The sequence below is a fragment of the Vidua chalybeata genome, chromosome 6 (assembly GCF_026979565.1).
Source record: "Vidua chalybeata isolate OUT-0048 chromosome 6, bVidCha1 merged haplotype, whole genome shotgun sequence".
NCBI lineage: Eukaryota > Metazoa > Chordata > Aves > Passeriformes > Viduidae > Vidua > Vidua chalybeata.
Genome location: NC_071535.1, coordinates 29,450,546 through 29,465,193, shown reverse-complemented (window position 1 = coordinate 29,465,193; position 14,648 = coordinate 29,450,546).

Genomic DNA, 14,648 nt, shown 5'->3' with positions numbered 1-14,648 from the left:
CTCTTATGTCCGTTGATGTGTAGAGAAATCTTGTGGAGAGCAAGGCCAGAACCCATGGCCTCCAGTTCAATTCTGTATTATAACTTTGTTATCTAAACTATTGCAACAGATGTGTTTTACATAAACTTTAATTGAGGAACTATAGGTTTTCAAACAGAAAATAAATTACATTATTTGGAAACTCCTGTGGGATATTGTTTTTGAAAATAATGACATTCTAGGCATGACGACAATTTTTCCAAAGCAATGCTTTTTCCAAAATGTTGCATTAATGTTGCAATTTGTTGGGCACTTATTTAAAAACAAACAACAAACAGAAATTGTTCAAGCACTTACCTTTAGTAATGTACTTTTCTCTTACATGAATTATACATTTTTAGGAAGTCATGGGATGAAATAGAAAGTAAAAGGTGCAGTACTAAAAAAAAAAGAACTAAACAAACAAACAAACAAAAAATCAACAAATCAAACAGAAAACTCCACCCACACACACAAAAAAAATCTCAACATATCTGATTGTTTAAAATTTCTGTTGTTTTGTTTTGTTTTGTTTGTTGATCCAATTAGCACTGAAAGGAATTTAAAATTTGGAGTTTCACACAAAATAAAAACATCAAACTATGACCAGCTCTGGTCAAATATGTTTGGATGTTGAGCCATTCCTACACTACCACTTGAGTCCCAGTTTTGAAAAATGGCCAACCTCTGTGCAGAAGTGGGTGGTTCACTATAATCTTCATAAAGTTCAAGCTATTGGAATTGTCCTAAATGGCCTGCCTTCCTGTCCTGGTAAATGATGTAGTATCACATGGTTTCTTTCCTTGTCCACACTGTCCATGTTTGAGGCACCTGTTAGTTTTACTCAGAGCTAAGAAATGCTAAGAAATTTTCACAGGCTCGCTTCTTTATCTCATTTGATCTCTAATGTACTATGAACTAATCTTGTTCCTGCATACACAGATACTTCAGTGATGGGACAGTTGTCCTAGATTGCTCCCTGTTCCTGCAGTGTTCACCCACTGGCGTTCTGTCAGTCTGAGCTGCGTAATGAGAGGAGACACTGAGGACAGCTGCTGCTCCTGACTCATCTCGGTGCTCAGTACCTTCCTGTAACTCTGAGCTGAAACAATCACTGTATATTGGAAACAAATACTGAGCAAACACAGCAGGTATAATACCTAAAATTTTTATCAATTGAAATACAAATATCAGTGGAAGTACATGCATACTTTGTGTAGTAGTAATTTTATATCAAGCTGATTCTAAAGAGAATCTCTTACTATAATCGCAGATGTGTTCAGTTTTGTCAGTATGAAGCCTGAGATTTTATATAACTGTAAGGTAAAGCCTATTTTGTAAATTATTAGTTTAAACCAGGTTTTTGATACTATTTCCTTTTAAGGAACTATGAGTGAATATGTACCCATGCTTTCTTTCTAAGTATATATGCAAAAAGCCTTTCAATTTAAACAACATAAAAGGGTTTGTCCTGCAAATTTACAGTTATTCTATTTCCATTTATTTTATTACATTTAGAAATGATGACTTAAAATGTTCCAAAATGAATGTAATAGAATAAAGGGCTAATGCAAGTTATTGTTGTTGCTAATGCTTCTCTACCATGCAGGAGGAGGTGTGGAGAAGGCAATCCCTCTCTTATATTCCTGAATTCTGCCAGCAAAGGAGAATGCTGGATGAAGGCATGTTTCACCCAAGCTAATGAGGCTTTGGGTTTTGATTCTCCTAGACCTTAGAGAAAGATGCTAAATTTACCCACATATAAATTTGTCCTAAAATTGCTACCCAAACTTTTTCACAAGGGATTGCATGGCTGTGAGTAACTGGGACCTGGAAGTCAATAGATATAAACTGGTGAGACCATTAGATCAGAGGTGCATAATATGCCATGAGCACAGTGTGAGGAGATGCCCAGTAATGTGTAGCAGTGAGCTAAATATGTACCTCGGTGGTTTAGCTTTAATTTATGAATGTAACAGCTCCGTGTTTCTTCTGGCAAGAGCCTGTAAATGATCTATAAATACTTCTGCTTTGATAAAATATTTTCCCAGTTGGTACCTGTCTGCACCTTAGGCTACTTTTCTCCTTTGAGAAGTGAGAGGCAACTGTGTTTTTACTGCTCTCACACTGATGCCTGCAGAGCCAAGCTCTCTTCCTCAAGTCAACCAGAAAAGCCTTAGAGCCTACCCTCTGCCTTCTGCCTCAGTTTGCTGTTGATAGGAACTTCTCAGCTTGGAAACCTTGCTGAATGCGTTTTGCAGCTTTTTACACTCCAGATATGGCCACATTCAACACACAGTTGAAGGGAAAGACATAAGCTTCACCTTGCAAGGTGAGCCTCTGATAGATTAATGTGAAAAAGAATGAATTTGCTCATAAGCAGAAATCTGTATAAGATTTATAAGGGTAACTGTAACGCTGAAGTATCAAACTGCCACCGCCTGACTCAACATCAACCATGTACATCAAAGTCTCTTCTAAGCCACACAACCCTGTGGCATTAGGTAGGAGATATGTGCAGATTTTCAGGTTATGGTTTTAGATTTTGATGTTTACATGCTGTTGTATTCACAGAAGTTTTGGGTTGGATAGGGTTTTTTCCTTTCAGATCTACTTCTATGCTGTATGGGTATCAGTATCTTTTCAAATCAGCAGTCTTGAAGACAATGAACAATTATTCATAACAATGTTTTGGGTAATTCTGAGAAAATACTTGAATGTGTTCAGAATGTTTTCATTAAAATTTTGGACTATCACCATTTTGATACCCTTGTAAAATCTGCTTAAAATAGGGAACTCCCTCACCCAATAGAACAAGAAAGACTGTACTTTCTTGTCTTGTTCTAGCTTGAAGCCAGATTTGGGACATCTTAAATGCATTCATAACTAAGAAGTTTGAAGACAGATTTACAGGAAAGGCAATCAGAAATTAAGCACTAATTTGCAATATTATTTCTGTGGGTACATGTTCAGAGTGAAGGTTTTGTTTGTTTTTTATTGGAAGAAAAATTCAAACCATCTCCAAATTAATGTTAAGAGCCTGTTCAGCAAATATGAGACTGAAGATACAGTGCCATTATTTTGCTGTTTCCTGTGCATTTTCTTTATTTGAATTTGTTCTTTTGCTTAAGTTGACTGTGTGTTTAAAATTTCAGCTGGCAAGCTGTCAGGCTTGCCAGAAGCATTATAACTGTGAATATCATGACATCCATATACTTAAATTTTCAACCAAAATATTTGTTTAGCAACTTCAGTGATGAAATAAATTTATGAAAAAAACCCAACTTCTTCATATACACTGTGAAAAAAAAATGTTGACATAGTTCAAATCAACATATATTTACACTGACTGTAAGATGTTTTGTTAAACTAAATGCTCAACTCGTTTTGTGGCAGAGACTTTCTTTGACATATCTCCACAAGAAGAAAGTTACTTAGAATATCTTACAACATTTCACTCTGACGTGATTTAATATAGTCTAAATGGATTTTAACAGAATTTTCTGAAGCATTGTTGAATTATAAAAAAGCTGTCTATACAAAAGCATTTGTTAAATGCCTTTTAAAAATTACAAAATGCTCTAACAGAAATTCAGACTGAACATTCTCTGGAAGTCATAGAATGTTCTTGTCATCTAGCAAAATGTTGGCAAGACAAGTAAATTGGAGGATTTGAGGAAGTGCTTGTATAATGAATAAAAGCAGAAGCTTTTGCATAGGGCTTTTGGGACATGTTTTCCTCCCTGTCTAGTTGTTTTCTGTTTCTTTGGTAGGCCTGAACCAAAATCACAGAATTACTGAATGTTTTGGGTTGAAAGGGTCCCACAAGGATCATCAAGTCCAGCTCCTGGCCCTGCACAGCATCATCCCCAAGGATCACACGATGTGTCTGAGAGCAGTGTCCAAACATTTATTGAACTCTGTCAGAGTTGGTGCTGTGACCACTTCCCTGAGGAGCCTGTTCCAGTGCCCTCTGGGTGAAGAATTTTTTTCTGATATACAATCTAAACCTCACCTGATTCAGCTTCATGCCATGTGACTGACATGAAGAATATACTCTTTCATAGTGATCACAGTGAAGTTTTCTGTAAGATCACTGCAAAACTTTTCTAGCCCTCCTTATTCTTCTATTCCTGTCACAGAAGGAATGGAGGGACTAATTTTTAATATCTTCATGTGTGCCATATCTCTTCTCCAGAAGTTTTCACTAATTAAAACACAACATGCACATGCTGTGTCTGGTTTTAGTTTCCCTGCTTCATGTTTCTTGTAGCTGAGATCAGAAGAAACTTACTGTGTTCACTGAAATACATCTGCCAAAGCACAGCTGAGGCTGGAACCTGTACCCTCAGCTCTTCAGAATAGGTGACATACAAGGGTCATCCATCAATGGCAGCCATCAATGCCAGCCAGGGCAGCCATCAATGCCTCTTGGGAAGTGCAGTCTCTGGCTGATGCTGGTGACTTCTGCACACTTCTGTCCTTGCCCAGCAGCTCCAGATAGTGCAGGTACCAGCTGGGATTCCATGAGCCAGCACAAAGATATTTCCTGCCATGGTTGCTGGTTTACAGGTGTGAGTGTTGGGGAATGTCAGGCTCAGGAGCACCTCAGTTCCTGAGAGACATTTGCTGTCTACAGAGTCCCTCCATTCCTTGCAGCCCTCCTGAGGCATGAGCCACTTGCTGAGACCACACCTGTTGCTGTGGCATGGCCGTGTTTTGGCTATAGTGGGGTTGGTGGTGTTCAGGTGACACAAGAGGAGAACATTGTATTCACATTGGTTTCCTGCTTTGGTGAATGCCCACTGGAGAAAGTATGATCATTTAGAAAGCCATAAATCTGTGCTGTCAAGGTAAGGAAGGCTGTTTCCCATATATTTTTCTGGTTTTACTCATAATTGATAAATTTGTGTACTTTACAGTATGATATTATAAGACAATAAAAACTCAGCTAGTTAATCCACACCTTCCTATCTTTGAGCTCTTCTTTGGTCCATTTTCATTAACACGAATGATGAAAACTTCATTAGTATGTTAGTATGATTGTGTGATTGTGTTAGTATGATTAGTGTGATCGCTATGAAATTAGTCCATGAACAACACTCTCTAGGTAAAGCTATACTGTTCAAGAAAACATTCTTTCTGATCATATTTTACATGCTTTGTAAGCAGAACTTATGTGAAGAAATGGAACTGTGTATGTTGCCCATACACTCAGAGATACTCTTATTTTTCATGTCATTGTTTACTTTGTCATGATTTTAAACAGGTGTCTCCTGTGTGTTGTTCATGTATTTCATTAACATCTGAATTAGAGCAATCTGTTTAACTCAATAATACTGTACCATATCCAGTTATCTCTCATTATTCTGAGTAATACTGCTTTTTACTGCCCCAACTTTTGCTTCTCTTTCTCTCTCCTTGATATTTAACCTTCGTATATATAACTAGCTAACAGCAGTCATCTGATAACCAAGAGTGTACAGAGTACTTGGGTTCTAATTTTAAAATAATTTCCTGAGTAGTTTGTATTTTTATCATAAAATCTCAATTATGAATTATTAAAACATTGAGAAATGTCTTAGTATTTTAGATATGATGTTTTATTTTTGCATTGCATCCTTTTTCTAGGTTTATTTAGTTGTTGGACCTCTCACAAGACTATCAGAAAACAGCAGGTTGTGTTTTCAGTTGTGTGGTGTTGTCGTAAATATATCTGCAATTTTCCAGTCAGCTGAAAGAATGAGCAAGGCAGAAATAAAATACTCTGACAGCTCACAACACATCTTAGTCATTGGGGAGATAGCTGTTAATATTCTTGGTGGATAATAGGCTTGCTGGATCTGTTAAATAAAGCTCATAGTCTCAAAGCTCATCACAGGGAGTAAGTGATAATGAAAAGAACCAGCAGATATGCCAACTCAATTAACCTGCTACTAGTTGTGTGCAACCTATTCCTCATTAAGCCAGAAAATAAACAATGTTGCCAACCTGCAATGTTCTGCAGCTTTATGGACTAGCCATAGTCTATTTCTTGGGATTTTATTAATGTATTATATTCCAAATGTATTGTCTTCCAAACATTAATTTTATTCCTCATCTATAGCAATATTTTGTTGTGCATTGAAGGGACATTGAAACTTGTGTCTGTAGAGCTGTGTTGAAAATTTGCATCTAAGTCATTCTGCTCTAGAATGCTACTCATTAAAATGAATCTGGTATTTTCCTTTCTTCCTCAGGAAGAAACCCCAGAAGGCATGTGTGACTTGGTATTTTTTAAATTAGACTTTTGTTAAATAGAGGAAACAGATATTTCTTGGCTGAAAATATCTTTCAATCCCTCCCTCAAAAAATAAAATTCAAACAAAAGACGTCTATCTATATATCTCTATATGCACTTGCAGTCAAAATCAACCCTTCTTTTCCATGTCAGTGGTTTCAGATGGCAGAGACCACTGCCATCTGCATGCCATGGAGATTATTTCGCCTCATTGTGCTGGTGTTTCTTGGCTGGCCCATAGGTGTAGCCCTGTGTGCCCTCCCTGGATTCCTCTCTCCTCTCTCGGCTTCAACAGGACCTGATGAAGTATGCGAAGTGTTGCTGAAGGGCGCGTGTCGGGAGGCAGCGTACTCAGAATGCATGCAATGGGCAGCTCCTGTGCCAGGCACTGGAGACAGCTCTGCAACAGAGCAGCTCTCAACTGTAGGCTGTTGGATTTCATTGTTCACTCTGTTAATCTTTGTTTTTCAGGTCTGAACAACCTTTCTCTTGAGCATGTCACAGAAACCTTAACAATCCAGAGGTCTGTCTCCTAAAATATACAATGGAAGCTATTGTAGTGAAAATGAGTAATGATACCTTGTACCTTTAGAAGGTAGCTTACTTGGAAAAGGTAGATATATATATATACATTTGTCAGGTCTTGAACTCAGTGTCAAAACCTAATTAATTAGAAAAGATTGAAAACAGAAGGATAAGGCAGCCAAGGTTATATTGTGGAGATATACCTGAATGTAACTAAGTAAGAATTAGGTTATGGGGCTGATGAGATGTTGTTGAAAGACTTAGAGGAAAACAATGCACAGAGGAATGATACTTATTTCCGACATGGTTGTGGAAAGCACACATATTACTGTGACAGTAGTACTGGTGAAAGTAAAGACACAAACCTCGCTGGCGAAAAAGCATTATGGTGCTATATGATGTCACTTCTGAATTTCAGCTTCCTTTTTTAAATCTCCCTGAAGACTTTGTGCAAAGACAATTCAGTGAAAGTATACCATGCTTGCAAAGTCAAGAGTCTAAAGTCAGGAATGTTTCTCTTTACTGATTAAGTAGAAGTCAAATGACTGCATATATTTTCTTCAGCAGGGGTTTTGGTATCACTCTGGGCACTACAGGGATGTGCTCTTGGTGTGATGCTTCAGACTTTAATTTTATTCAAACCTATTCCAGAGCTTTGCATATGTGGAGATTAATGTATCACGTTCTGTAGGACCCTTGGAAAACTCTGTGGTAAAGAAGGGTACAGGAAAATGCCTGAGGAAACCAGAGTCCATCTTTTCCTGCCTACAGCTTAGAGAACCCTCTCCAAGGCTGTTTACAGTATTTATGTAATGCAGTTACTTTTTAGCTGCTGAAAGAGAAGAATAGATAGAGAAACAACCCCTAAATATCTCTCTTAATATCTCACATATTACCTCTTTTTGATGATGCACCTAATCATTAGGGTATAGTGAGAGATTCAATCCTGTGTATAGCTATCCATAATTACTCCTGTAATAGATTCTGTCCAGAACTGCCTTGACCTTGGCTCTGAGAGGTAGCGATATGTATTTCTATCTCAGTAGGAACACAAAAGGATTACATATGCTATTTATGAATAAGCAACTGCAATTAAAAAGCCTTTGGAAAATAAAGTTGGCCATAACTGATGCATTTTTGAGCCTTTAGAAAGTGGTTTCAGGCTGTGAATCCAAAGTGGCAAAAAAGAGCATCTAAGCTTTGAAGATTAATGGTATTTCAGAAATACCCTTGTCCTCATTTAGCCTCAACCTTCAAGAATCAGCTTATGCTGAATTGGGTGATGATATACAGTAGAAATTTAATATTTTAGAGGATAGGATCAGAGAATCAGGATCTCAGTGCTGACTGAGGTGGTTCACTGGGGTTTTTTTTTTTTGCTGATTCTGTTCTCTGAAACATTTAACTTCCCCTGTGTATTAACATGGGAGCTGTGAATTCTGCTAGGGCACAGCAGACAGATAAAACTTAGACGTTAAACATTTATCTAACATTCATGCTAATGCATCAGGTGGAAATATGATATTTAGACTGGGCACAGTATGTGTTTTTGATATTAAAAATAAGAGAAATAAATACACCCAAAGTCAAACCCTACACATACTAAACTTAGTGTGTGGTTCATGTAAGGGGCTCCCTGTAAGTTGATTTTTAAGTGCTGAAATGAAAGCATATTTTTTGTTTGACTTATTTAGCACAGACAGAATGACTCAGATATTTTCTCTTTTCTCCCTCTTTTATTGCTCCATAATGATCAAACAGAATTGAGAAAAACTTCTGAAAAAAACAGATTTTTTTTGTTGAAAGCTGATTTTGAAATATCTGTATGTGTTAATTTTTGTTCTGCATAGAAGTCCATTTTCTAAAAATCAGTCTTGTAATTAGATTTCCTTCTCAATCATAAATGTTGCTGTGTGACTTCCAACAGTGATTGTACTGGCTGGTAAAATGGAGCCTCCAATGTACAAAATTCATTAAGTCACTGCTCAAGCCTAGCAGGAGCCTCCTGGGAGTACTGGGAGCATTGGCTGGTTGGCTCTTCATGTCACTTCTGTCACGCACCCAGTTACACATCCACAGGGTACCAACATGTCAAGGCTGTGTCTGTGGCACAGAGTCCCAGGAGGATTTGTGAGAAGTGCACTGGGAATTAGAATGTTGAATCATCTCTGTGATCACCTCTTTAATTTGCTCTTCCATCTCCATCTCTCTCAAATCAAAAATTAGTAGGTGATTGCTCAGAAACTTTTGGATTGCAATGACTTTTGGAGCCCACCAATCAAGACAGATGTGAATGTCTGTCAGAATAGCCTCCATTCTTTTCCCTTCCCTTTCACTCTTAATGTGCTATCCATCTTTATTCTCTTTAAATATATCCTCTGTTTTTCCTACTTTTGCTGGGTTTTTGTTTAGGTCATTGATATTTGCATCCTCTTTTTTTTTTTTCTTGTAAGATTTAATTTTTTTTTTAAATTTGAGATTTTGTTAATAGATTTTATTTTCCTTCATTATATTTTCTACCTTCTCCATTGCACACTTTACTTTGTTAAAGTCCCTTTTATATTTAAAAAGCTGCTTTTATGCCTGACATAACAATTGTAGAATTCCTTGTGCTGAGTATGACTTAAGGGGTTGTTGCATTTTGTTTTGTGTTGTTGTGTTTTGGTTTTTTGTTGTGTTTTTTGGATCACAGTCTGTTAAACCTTATGTTATTAAGTTTTCTTGTTCAGTCATCCTTGATCACATTTTGGTCTACATCCTATTTTTAATTGTTTCCTACTTGGAATGGGCCTCCAGTGTTAAGTGTTCTAGGCTGGTGGTCTCCAAACTCTTTTGATTGCACGCTTTTGTCAGTAAAAATTTTAAGCGAGCATATCCAATCTATGTATATTTATTAATGTATAACTTATGTATGAGTGCTACTGTAATAACACATTCTGTACACTATAAAACCTATAAAAACTATAAAAAACAAAATTAAATTAGAGAGTGAATGAGATAAAGATGAAACAAACACAACTTAAAAAATATTTTTTTTATCTTATCTATTAATGGCACAATGAATATTTTCTTCCTGCCCCCCAGTGGATTGTCTTGTGCACTACCTTTAGTCCTTGTATCCCACTTGGCCCCACAGCATTTACCTTTTGTAACATTGTTTTCCCTAACTCAAATTTCTAGAGTACTAAGTAGAAGCAGGATCATTTCTTCAGTTTTCCTTTTAGAGTCCGCCTAACTCACATGCTTTTTTCCATGCGAAGTAATTAATCGCTCGTGCTGTCATACGGGTTGTTTTGGTAGCAGTGACACTTTTATATCCAACTAAATTCTCCCAGCAGTTCCAGAACCAGGAGGTAAACCAAGAATATATGTTAAGCTGTGATTTTCAAACTCCTTATGTTTCTGTGCTCAAGATTTTTTTTTTAATTTGAATAATGCAGAGATAATTTTCCTAAAGGTAAGGCCTCCAGTATTTAGTTTCCTTTTTATTAATAACTGAACTCAGAATCTTACTGCTCTTTCGCTTCAGGTGGGTATAACTGCTGGAACCAGCAGTACTTTCTAGGGCATTCAAGAAGATCAGCTTGGAAAATATGGGTGAGCAAAGGAATTTCTTCATGGTGACAACTATGCCATCATATTAAAGTCATCTGTAAAACTGCATGCCCCAAAATACTAGAAGGAAAGGGGGATATTTAGAAAATTTGAGGACTATAGGACTGACGTTTAAAACACTGGAGTTGTACTTCTAAGAAGAATTTTTTCTTTTTTGGGCTGATCAACAATTTCCTGTTTATCAGTAATCATTTAACCTCATTGCTTTATGCATAGAAGCCTCACAGGAATTTTGGGAGTTCAAAATTCACCAAGAATTTTATATATATATATTACTATATATATATATATATATATAACTATACTATACTATATACATATATATATAACTATACTATATACTATAACACTGTAGTTATATCAAACCAGAAGACCTCTGAAGATCCAGAAACTACTGACTTTAGGACAGAGGCAGGTTGATACCTAGTCCAAGACTGTAATTACAGTGCGTATTCTATCCTTTTCTCTTATTGTTCAGACTTTGAGACCTCATTTAGTTTATATGCTTCTTAGTGTACATACTTCCAGGCAACTGGAATTTTCAGAGTATATTTAGACATGATATTTTTAATATTCATCCTATTATTTATTTAATCTTGAATTTATTTTTTGCTTGCATGGAAATGCATTTTCTTCCTGGTGTTATAGAAATTGACTCAGCAAAATAATATGTCAGTTGCTTGGCTCAACAGGAATAGTCCAGTTTCTGCTGTGGTTTGAACTCTCCCAGTATCCTTTCAAGGTGACAACCTAAATTAACAATTTTGTAGGGTACAAAATGATTCATAATTAATGGCCAGAGTAACTATGCTTGTTATACTTCTATCAAACAAATATTTCTTTATCTTTGGGCATTTATGCCTTCTATTTAACTATAAATAGTTGTTGTGTCCTTCTTAATTTGATAGGAAAGAAATATACCCTAGACAATTCTTCTTGGGCTTATTCCAAAGCCAATAAATTCAGTGAGAGTTTAATAAAGAATTTTGGTGCCGTATTTATGAACTCCTTAAGCTTTCTTCTAAAGATTTTCTCTCAAACATATCACGTTTCTGAATTTGCTGTAGCTAATTCCCATTTTGCTTGGACTAGAGTACTTAGAACCTGCATTCTGAGTGCAATAGTTTAATTCTTACAGTAGCCATTTAGACAGCTTCCATCTGGGTTGTCATGGGGTCTTCACGGGGAATCAGCTTGACCATGAATGACAGAAAAAGGCGCAGATCAGTCTTACGGAAGACAAAGTATTTATTTTCAGTTTCCAAAAGCTTTAACAAAATTTACATTTCAGAACAGATTCTGTATTTAAGGCCTTTACTTTTAAAATGGTATCTTTTTTGAAAGCATCGTAGATTTTAATCATTACCTTCAAAAAAATATGCGTTATGTGCTAAATGTAAGGTAGGCTGGAGGTGCTGCATACCTAATTCTTAGTTGCCTCTCTCTCAGCAGGAGTCTAGAGAATTGGCATAGGCGTGTTGGTTCCACCTGCAATATGTGAGGTGGCTTGGAACCCTCAGCAAGTAACTGGTCTTTTTTACTAGTTTTTGCTGAATCCTTTGTCTTAAGGCCATTTTATCTCATTTTGAAATGCAGTATGCTATATCTGAAATTTTCTTCATGTCAAGCTATGTCATGAAGACAATACAATCCAAGACATTTGGTGCTGGGAAACAACTGCTTATCATGAGAGACATTCCTCTGAGAGCAACCTTGTGGCCTGGTAGTTTAGATATCATTTTGCAAAGTAGAAAAACATTTAGATTTTCCTTGTGGTAACTGCCTTTGGTTGTACTATGTGTATTATTTTTGAAAATTGCTTTATGAACCATTGAATTGACCTTTTTTTTTTTCCCTGAACATCTACTGTGCTTAAGGCAACCTATTAAAACTGTATTTTCAGCAACACTTTCCCCAGTTGACTTAAATGATGAACTTTTGCCAGTGAGATTTTGATGATTTCCATCTGGTACTTTCTCTGATCTTGAATTACTGAGATTTTAGGTAGATTACCTGGTCCTTGAATATGCATTTAACCTTTCAATTTTGACCCTTTTTTCCCAGAAGTTTTCCCGGGTTTTGCAATGATTCAAACCTCCATCTGCAATGGATCATTATTCCCAAGTGTAGAATACTTCCTGCTTGTCAATTCTTTACTGGATGAATGACAATCAATAGAAATTTTAGCTATGCCTTAACAGGATTTTAAATGGCAAATTTTATTGCTGCTGTCTACAACTCTTACCTGTAGTACATACTGGACAACTTTATACAAAATGCTAATTGAAATTTGAATTTTTGACACCTTTGTAGCAAGCATAAATAATTACTAAGTTTGATGAGCCAGTAACATAACTTCCTATATTAAAGATGACAGTACCTCAAAAAAAGTATTCCAATATATTTGGAAATCCAGTATTCTGTTCTACAATTAACTTAGAAATTCCCCATTTTCTATCATGTTAATGAAATCTTGGTAAAAGCTTAGTCTTGTATAAAACAGGGCTTTTTAGCAAGAAAAATGAGGGACACCCTGACTTATATTTTTTCTGTAGTTAGATCTTTGAATAAATAAGTGACAAAATAAGTACTGGTAGAAAATATTTCCCACTGTTATTCTATAATAGTATTTAGAAAATTATAAAGCCTTGGACATAATCCCTTTTTAGTCCACTGAAATTGTTTTCATCACCAAGCATTCTATAATGGCTTAAAATGTGGGTTTGCTATTCTTATTTTACTCTGATTTTTTGTTGTGGTATTGGTTTTCTTAGCCTGTAGGTACTTAATAGGAGTTAATAAATGCTCTCTGAGATGTTAAAAGTCTATCCTTACTGTTAAAATGTTGCACATATATTTTATTGGTAAAATGAAAAATGTCAGTCTGCTATGGATTCTTATTAGTTGTACTGAATATATTATGGAAATTCAGGATTAGAATTAAGATTGCATTACTGAAGACAGCTCATTGTAGGATATGGATTTTGTAAATATTTGGGCGTTCTTTATAAAACACGCTATGCAAGTAACTATTGATGAAATCTGGTAAAAAGCCTAAGCCATACCTGCAAGAAAATGTAGCCATATTATAGGTTCCCTGTGAAAGTAAAATTTGTGATCCAGTGGCTGACTGAAAATTCAGGAAATGGAACCCGTATTACATAACAATTCCTTCACTGGTAAGTGTAGATTTTTGAATTAAGCTTTCTCTCTCCCTCTCAATCTCTATCTCCCTCTTATTAGGCATAAGGAGAAATGAATGGAAAAATTGGATAAAATTCACATTTGTAACATGATATGTAATCACAATATATGAATTTATAAGATTTTTTTTAAATTACATAAACTCTCTTTTAAGGTAACATTGTGGAGGCTTTTTCAATCTTGTAACCAGTTGCTTAACTGCTAATTGCTCAATTTTCAAGGGAAACTAATGGTCAGCAAGATTCCAGTGAATTTTCATTTTGGTTATCAGAGTTTTAGCTTTCCTTAATAAACTGCTACATTTGAGATAATTTTTCATCTTTTGAAAACAGTGAGACAAAACCAATTTTTCTACTGAATTTTTCTGGGGAACAAAAATATTCAAAATACTTGGAAACAAAATTTACAAAAAAATAGTTCCCATCAAATAAATTTTTATATTCATAATTCAGATAGTGTTTTTCTGTGAAGTAAATATGTAGCTTTGTGGATTTTTTTAAACTGTAAGAAAGTAAAATGAGCTGACTTGACAGTATTCTTTGAAAAATGGAGTAGCAAACTTCTGGAGTAAATGTATTTTTATGGCGCTTTGTTTTTTTAGCAAGATAAATAACTTTTATAGAAAGTTCCAAGCTAGTCTCTGCATCACCCAGTTCTACACCTGAATCCACTTACTTCAACTCCATGTAACACAGTGCAGCTACACCTTTTGTTAATAACTGAGATTTTTTTTTATCTAAACCATCTTACAGCTTTGCAAAACTGTATGTGGGAACCATCACAATTTTATGAGACTCATCAAATATCTTTGTGTTCCTTATCGCATCAGCAGGGTCCATGGGTCTTGTCACAACATTTCTTCAGAAAGACGATTCTATGAATTGTGGCAAAGCAAACTCTGCATATATACAACAGATTCAGAAAATCTTACATACTCATATCTGAGAGCAGTGGAGTGCTTCTTATTCAATGGCAGAACTGGTCTTCAGAAGCAGGATTAAATTCT